The sequence below is a fragment of the Branchiostoma belcheri genome, unplaced genomic scaffold (genome assembly GCF_001625305.1).
Source record: "Branchiostoma belcheri isolate BF01 breed outbred unplaced genomic scaffold, Haploidv18h27 scaffold116, whole genome shotgun sequence".
NCBI lineage: Eukaryota > Metazoa > Chordata > Leptocardii > Amphioxiformes > Branchiostomatidae > Branchiostoma > Branchiostoma belcheri.
The window spans coordinates 752,957-761,444 of record NW_017802558.1 but is presented as its reverse complement, the minus strand read 5'-3'; positions in this window follow the sequence as shown (position 1 = coordinate 761,444).

The following is an 8,488-nucleotide window of genomic DNA, read 5'->3' as shown; positions in this document are numbered from 1 at the left end:
CCCTATTTTTTGGCAGGAGAATTTAAGTAGTAAAGAAAGGTCTAAAGCGACAATTTTGAGGGCAATTTGGCATTCATATGATACGAAGAGGATGACATGGAATTAATGTGGCCGGCTAAGATATAAAGTTTTTTGGTGGGAGAATTTAAGTGTAAAGAAAGGTCTAAAGTGACAATTTTGAGGGTCCCAAATAGTTTTTTTTTTGCAGGAAAATGGGCTTAACACAGGATATGGGCTGGTAAGATGCTAATTATTTTGGCAGGACAATCTAAGTGTAAAGAAAGTTCTAAAGTGACAATTTTGAAGGCAATTTGGCATTCATACGATACAAAGAGGATGGCATGGAATTAATGCGGCCGGGTGGGAGAATCTAAGTGTAAAGAAAGGTCTAAAGCGACAATTTTGAGGGCAATTTGGCATTTATACGATATGAAGAGGATGGCATGGAATTAATGCGGCCGGGTGGGAGAATCTAAGTGTAAAGAAAGGTCTAAAGCGACAATTTTGAGGGCAATTTGGCATTCAAACGACACGAAGAGGATGACATGGAATTAATGCGGCCAACTAAGATACAAAGTTTTTGGGTGGGACAATTGAAGTGTAAAAGAAAGGTCTAAAGTGACAATTTTGAGGGCAATTTGGCATTCATACTATACGAAGAGAATGACATGGAATTAATGCGGCCGACTAAGATACAAAGTTTTTTGGTGGGAGAATTGAAGTGTAAAGAAAGGTCTAAAGCGACAATTTTGAGGGCAATTTGGCATTTATACGATATGAAGAGGGTGACATGGAATTAATGCGGCCGGGCAGGAGAATCGAAGTGTAAAGAAAGGTCTAAAGCGACAATTTTGAGGGCAATTTGGCATTCATACAATACGAAGAGGATGACATGGAATTAATGCGGCCGGAGAATTGAAGTGACTAATCTTCAAGCAGATCCCTTTCGGTGGCAAGCCAGAGGTAGGGGTAGTGAAAAAAAAAGGCCATATATAAAAATATTACGATCATTCCCCTACAACCTCTGCTTGGAGAGTACAAAGTGACAATTTTGGGGCAATTTGGCATTCAACTATACAATACGAAGAATTTTTCAGCGTTGCTTGTCTTGGAATTTAAGTCGCTGGCTACAATTAACGTTAAATGGGTCCCCGCAAAAAAAAGAGAAATGCGAGTGCAAGTGTGTGCATATGGAGTGTTGTCTCGTGTTAATAAAGAAAACATACTCACACCTCCCATCTTCTTTTACACAGATTGAGATCTGCTGACAAAAGTCTGGTCCTTCTTCCTGCTACAGTCTGGTCTCCGGATCATCCACATGTCATCTTGAAGACAGATATTAACAAAAGTCAGTGTATTGAGAAAGCTATTGGCCTTTAAATCAAAGCTTATTTGTCTCGGTTAAATCCGTAAGTTGTGTAATTTTTGTCGACCTTCAAATGTGGATCACACATAAAACGGGCAACAATATGCTGCCTGTCTACATCTCAACAATATGCTGCCTGTCTACATCTAGTTTTTCACACAAATGAATTTAAAGTGCTCATGACACCAAAATACAGTACCGTTCGCGTTATAGTTACCCTAACGGCCGTTACTAACGCGTTTTTTATGGGTTCACCACAAAGTGGTGAAACCATATTACTTTTTCTCATGATTCTCCTCCTTCTTCTTCTCCTCCTGCCATTTCTTTAAATGGATTCAGCTTCTTCATTTTGGGGCCTAAGGACCTGAAATTTGGTATGGAGGTACAGTAGGCAAATACCCCCAGGTGTTTTTTTAATTTTTGTGATACAGGCTTTTAGAATGGTTTTATTTGAGTTTTTTGGCTGTGTTATAGCAAATGTATTACTGAGTTAGTGTGCAGTGTTACCACATTTGGGCATGAGTCATCACAATGGAATGCAGGGCATCAACCAATAGGCATGCAGCTTTCCTCTATTCTCCTTGCTGATTGGCTGTTGGAATTTAACAGGCTTAACTTAATTAATACCTGCACAGAGCCATTCCATACTGACAGTAGGTCTGTATTCAAGTGTTTTGGTAGGTATTTTAAGCTTTCCTGCTCCAGCATTGGAATGCGGGGCATGAACGCTTCTTTTTCTTGAAAATCAACAGTTTGCATTATGCAATTAAAAATCCTAACCAATAATGTAGGGAATAGCTATCCAACTGTTGTAGTCTTAGTTGTATGTTACTTTATACTATAGTTATATCAATGTAAAGCATTGTTTTCCCTTGTGTTTCTCATTCTTTCCCTGCCATGTCGTAAAATGTGGTGAAGCCATTACTGTATTTGCTCCAAAGCAAATGTCGGCCTTTCTAGTTTCCCGTTAGTTTTCCGTTATTAACTGGTTACTTTTCTGAAAGTTTTCCGTTACTTTTCCGAAAGTAACGCGTTTCTTTTCCGTTAGACTTCTCCATTCATATGCAGGCGCGGTAACATCACAGGAATAGTGGGAGGAGTACTAATTTACCTCATGCGGGGCGGGAAATTACCGATACGCACCGCTGGAACAGCGGAAGGAACGTTGATCTAGCCTGCATTTTACTTGTAACGTTTAAAACGTTTTAACGATCACCGGCGCATCAATTAGATCGACATTTTCTTTGTTACTGTTGCCCAGGCAAGCGTTTCTATAGTTTGTCAACTTTATTTTGCTGTTTTTCTCTGTTTGTTAACTTATTTTACGACCGAATATGCGATCCTAGATGATCTGAAGTTACTAGTAACCGTTACATGTATATTAAACTGCCCCGGTCCGCCGTGCATAATAGGCGGCGGGCGTGAGGTAACGTTAGGGATGTGCAAAAAACATCGCGAAAAATTCCTATAACACTCGAAAAAAGGCAGCATATTTACACGTGCCCACCAACATTTTTATGGCTAATTATTGACCAGTTTTGGGGAGTTTTGTTATGTCCTTGGAGTTTTGTTTAGAGTGGGACGGAAAGCCGTGCCGCGACTCCGACTCCATGCACTTCCGTGTTACATTACGTTGTATGTGACCAACAAAATTACGCCAAAGGCACCACAAATCCACATGTACATTATTATTTTTTTTTTCCGAAAATTCTTTTGAGTACGCATTTCGTCACTAGGATGTTGCTAATTAGTCGTAGAAATAAGGTAGAAACCAGCGTAAATGTGGCTTTCTCGAGATCGAGCTCTCTGCACTTCGCGCGCCCTGGCGCCCCAGCATGCAACGGGCTTGGTTCTAGCCAATCACAGTGCAGGTCATCTAAGGTGAACCAATCAGAGCGTAGCTACTTGCATATTATAATGAGCATGCTGCACACAGGGCGGCCGCGGCCAGGGCGACCGGCCCTGAGTGCGCGGGAAATGTGTTTTGCAACTATATTTTTACGGGGATTTTCTGACGTTTGACACTGACTTTGGCACGATATGATCGCACTACCATGTACACGCTACCGTAGGCGGCAAATGAGTGGTCATTTTTATATAATCGTCGAGAAATTTTGGCGTTATGCACCCGGAAGTGAGCCGATCTCAGTTTGCGTTCCCTCGATTTTTGACAGTTTCCCCCCTCAAAATAAGAAACAAAACTACCGCCATTAAATAGAACCATGTATTACAATTATCATTTCAACATGATAGATCTATTATATATTCCTTTATTAAGAATGATATCATCATGGTTGTGGAAAGTCCTCAGCTGGCGAACCGAGTCCTTGCGCCGGGAGTGACGGTACATTTTACCGTGAGTATTAAAGCCGCTACTACTAGTAAGCCGCGCGCCTTACAAAAATTATAATAATTTTTCTTTTGTGTCAAAAACCGCCGTGAATTTAAGGCGTGAGTTACCGATTTATATTTCTTCTACGGCAGATATTTCTTGTCCCATGACGTCCTGTGAGAGCGGTAGGCCGCCGCTGGTACAAAATGTACAAGACATCGTCTGCCCACTGCTACACTTTGTTGACATACATTGTATTACACAACGTAATTTTCCGCTAGAAATAACTATAGAATAGCATTAAAAGATAGCACAATTCGCTTCACACAGTCGACACATGGATAAACCACAAAGTTTTTTTACGAATCACATGTCCACTTGCCTCTGGTGCTGTTATTTTTCAAGGGGCAACATCGCAACACATTAGCGGACGCCCCAGGAGGTGGCAAATTGCTATTGTCTTGTCGGCGCGCAAAACAAACATGAAATCCGACCCTATCACATTAACGCAAACGGTAACGCGTTAGAAATAATTTCTGACGATTTTCTAACCATTTTCTGACGAAAATCTAACCAAATACTGACGATTTTCTAACCATTTTCTGACGAAAATCTAACTCGTTAGTAACGCGGTACCCGGTTAACTATAACGCGAACGGTACTGTATGACTTAAGCTGATTTTGGTTGGCATAACTAGTGTATTGTCGGGCTAACAGACACATTTGCAATAAATATGCTTGGTTCCCCGGTTACATTGGAAATTTTAATGCCCCATCTTGGAAAAGTCAGCACAAGTCAGTGATGTCAGCTCAGGAAAAAGCACAGAAATGCAAAAATAAAATATAGAGATGCAAATAGAGATGCCCAAAGTTGGCGATTTGGAAGCTTGCTAGAGAGATTCCAAAATAAAGGTCACTTTTAGAAGGCCGTACAAGCTCAATTTCTCAGTCATCATGATTGGAACAAACTTCCAGTGAGTATATTGTATTGTACACTTCCGATATCTTTCTGTATGTAATACTATTTTACAGACTTTTTTTGGTGTCATTTGGTCTTTAAGGGTCTTACTTACTTGTAGAAATTCTTCTTTTCCCTCAGTGACTCGTGCAGTCAACAGGTTTGTTGAGCCCTCGTTTGCTTTGGACTGGAGTCGCTGGTCATCACAGGATTCTCCCAGTCAGGACAGCTGACCCTCAGGACATGCGTGACATAAAACAACAATTAGTGATGCCAAAAAAATTTCTAGTCAACACTGAATGACCATAAAATATAACAAAATTGCACAGTATTCTTTTGCTTGAATAAGATGTCGACTGTGTGGCCAAGAAGTGTTTAAAATGTGATAGTGGCTGTGTATTATGCTCAGCAGTTCTTAACAATTAAGAGATGAAATAAACATGCAAGTTGAAAAACATTGTCTCACCTTTTTAACTGGTTTTCCCATCTGCTCTGGCGAGGACCGAAGACGCCCATCATCACACTCACAGTTTCTCCCAAGGTAGGAATATCAGGACACGCCGAACTATATACAGGAATAAATAGTGTTATGTTATACCCAAAACTAATATTCCAGGCAACGCTGAATGGCTTTGAAATGAAATTATTAAAAAGTATCAGTTATGGTGTTTCCAGAAAATAAAAGGTGCACCTCCAATGGACCTATACCATTATTACGTCACAGTTTCTTTAATGTTCTAAAGAACATTCTAGAACAGTCAGTTAAAGAATGAAGATCATTTCAAAGTTTTCAAAGTAAGGTATGTTTGATTTTTGCTGCGTCTAGTTGTGTTGACACAGCATTACATGCCGCATGAGTGATTTAGTTGTGACATTAGACAAAAGTAGTACTGTATTAAAAGCCTTATATTAGTGTAAGAAACAGGAGGAGACAGTAAAAACCCCACTGGTCCCGGGCCGGGTTTCGAACCCATAACCTCCCGGGCCCCAGTCAGACACTCTAACCTCTCCGCTAAAAGGTCTAGACCCGTTGGCTGGGTCAGTTGGTAGCGCCTATAAACCCCCAGCTGTTACACTACTCCCCCTTTCCTTTTCAAGATTCGTCCTCGAATCTTCCGAATTCGACATCCCGAACCCGCGTTGTCCGCTTGGCGGTCACCAACGCTAACCACTACACTAAAAGGTCGCACGACCATTTAGCATGGTCAGTTAGCGGAGGATAAACCCCACTGTTACATTAGGCTAACGCTACATAAACACACACCGCGCTACGCACCCCTGTACAATATAAATATTGATTGACCGGCATTCATTGCGGTAAACAAACTGTGACGTAATAATAATGGTATAGGTCCATTTTGGGTGCACAAAACAGCACATGCAACCAGTATTTAGCCCTAGTAAGAAGCCTTGTTTACGCAAAATTATTTTGGCGGGAACATCTAATTTGAATAGTGAATAGTGATAAAAAAAGTTTATTGCAAATTCCTGCCTGAAGGCTATTGCAAATAACAAACATAAAAGAACATTGAAACAGGGTACGAAATAACTTAGTCAAATCTTCATAGAAGCACAAGGTAATTGTCTAAAACTATAGCTATGTCTGAAGTTCTCTTGTAAACCATGGAAGATCATGAAAGACGTAATGTCCAACCTTTTCCAAAATCTGTGGGTTTTAGTTAAAATTAGAATAGTTTTTTTCTTTGTAAGTTTAGAAAAATTGTACAAGTTTGAATAGACAACTCGTTTTGCACATTGTTATGAAATGAACAGTTTGAGATTAGTGTATTTTGTCTTCCACAGCTTTTGCACTACAATACTTACAAATTCTTTAATATACGTGTATTCTTCTATACTGGCTTCTCTCTATTTCCAGAGGATGAGCACTAACTCTCATTTTGCTAATGTCTAAGCGTACTTAAAAATCCGCAACATCAAGAAATTGCTCAATGTTGTACATGGTTTTACATTTTGCGTAAAATCTTATCTTACCACTATCAGTTGACAAAGTATGAGAAATGTTTGTATATGCATATCTGTAAGTCTCCTCTGCACTTTTCCAACGTGTTCAGGGTCAATGTGAGTTATTGGAATGCCACAAAAAGGAATGTCCATTCTGATCTAATATGTCACGATGCAATTAAGTTTGTCTATGGCTATTTGTTTGAAAAATTCAGATTTTTCTCACCGGATATTCATCTCGGGTCTTCAAATCTCCAGGTCTGGTCTTGTCCAATCTTCTCTTGTCAGGTTCAGACAGGAGTCCTCACTACTGCATCAGTCAGCAGCCACCTAACTATACAGACATTTGCAAGTTACACACTCGTCTCAAATAACACCAAGTAAATTATGGTAGGTAAAATGCAGAATTCAGATTTTTCTTGTGTCTCCAAATCACCTGGTATGTTCCAATACAGTGTTGTTAGGTTCAGACAGGAGTCCTCACTACTGCATCAGTCAGCAGCCACCTAACTATACAGACATTACAAGTTACACACTTGTCTCAAATAACACAACAAGTAAATGATAGGTAAAATGCAGAATCAGATTTTTCTCACCTGATTTTCATCTGGGGTCTTCAAATCTCCAAGTCTGGTCTGGTCCAATCTTCCCTTGTTAGGTTCAGACAGGAGTCCCCACTACTGCATCAGTCAGCAGCCACCTAACTATACAGACATTTACAAGTTACACACTTGTCTCAAATAACATAACAAGTAAATGGTAGGTAAAATGCAGAATCAGATTTTTCTCACCTGATATTCATCTGGGGTCTTCAAATCTCCAAGTCTGGTCTGGTCCAATCTTCTCTTGTCAGGTTCAGACAGGAGTCCCCACTACTGCATCAGTCAGCAGCCACCTAACTAATATAGTATATATAACATTAGAAGTTACATACAGGTCTCAAATAACACCAAGTACATCATAGATAAGATGCTTAATTAAATTTTTCTCACCTGATATTAATATTCACTTCATCTTGTCTGGTCCAATCCGGTGTTGTCAGATTACGACAGGGGTCCACACTGCATCAGTCAGCAGCCAACTAAATATACAGACATTAGAAATTACACACTTGTATCAAATAAAACCAAGCAACTGGGCAGCAAAATGCAGAATTCATAATTTCTCTGGATTACTATGTGTGACTTTTGTATATTATGGATACAACCATAGTGATGTTGTAGTGATGTTGTATATAAGGCCTTACATTCATACCAAATGACAAATAATGATAGAAAAGGGGCATTCACGGTGGTAAAATCTGGGCTGAAAAGTTCCCACATGTCATAGAACCCGAACTGTGTTCGATCGTGTTCGATCTGGGGAATTCGAATCGAACCCGCGTTCTATTTCGGGGTCACCTGCGGTCATTTACTATATAGCGGCAAAACAAGCCTTTCTACCTCCGTGCATTGCAACAGATAAAAAACAACACTTTTCTATAGATACAAACAGTATCCTGGACAGTACATGTCCGCTATTATTTTTGGTGGGTATGTAACATGTAGCGAAGCTACTGTCGTATCCTTGAGTGACCTTGAATACTGTAATGATTCTTTACGCCAGTATGAATAACACAATGCACACTTTCTGGCGATATGACATGTCTGCAAAACTCGTTCAAACCTGGAAACATGGAGAGTCAAACATACCCCATTTACGGCTCAAAATGACTGTAACGGTTGTCCCGAAAATCGTGTTTTAGGGATTTTTGAAAAATGGCCTCAATTTTGAATTATGGGTAATTTAGTGAGAAAAATGTCAAAAAATGCCATTTTTTCACCAAAATGTCGACAAAAACTAGACTTAAAAATCAGAAATTAAAAAATCC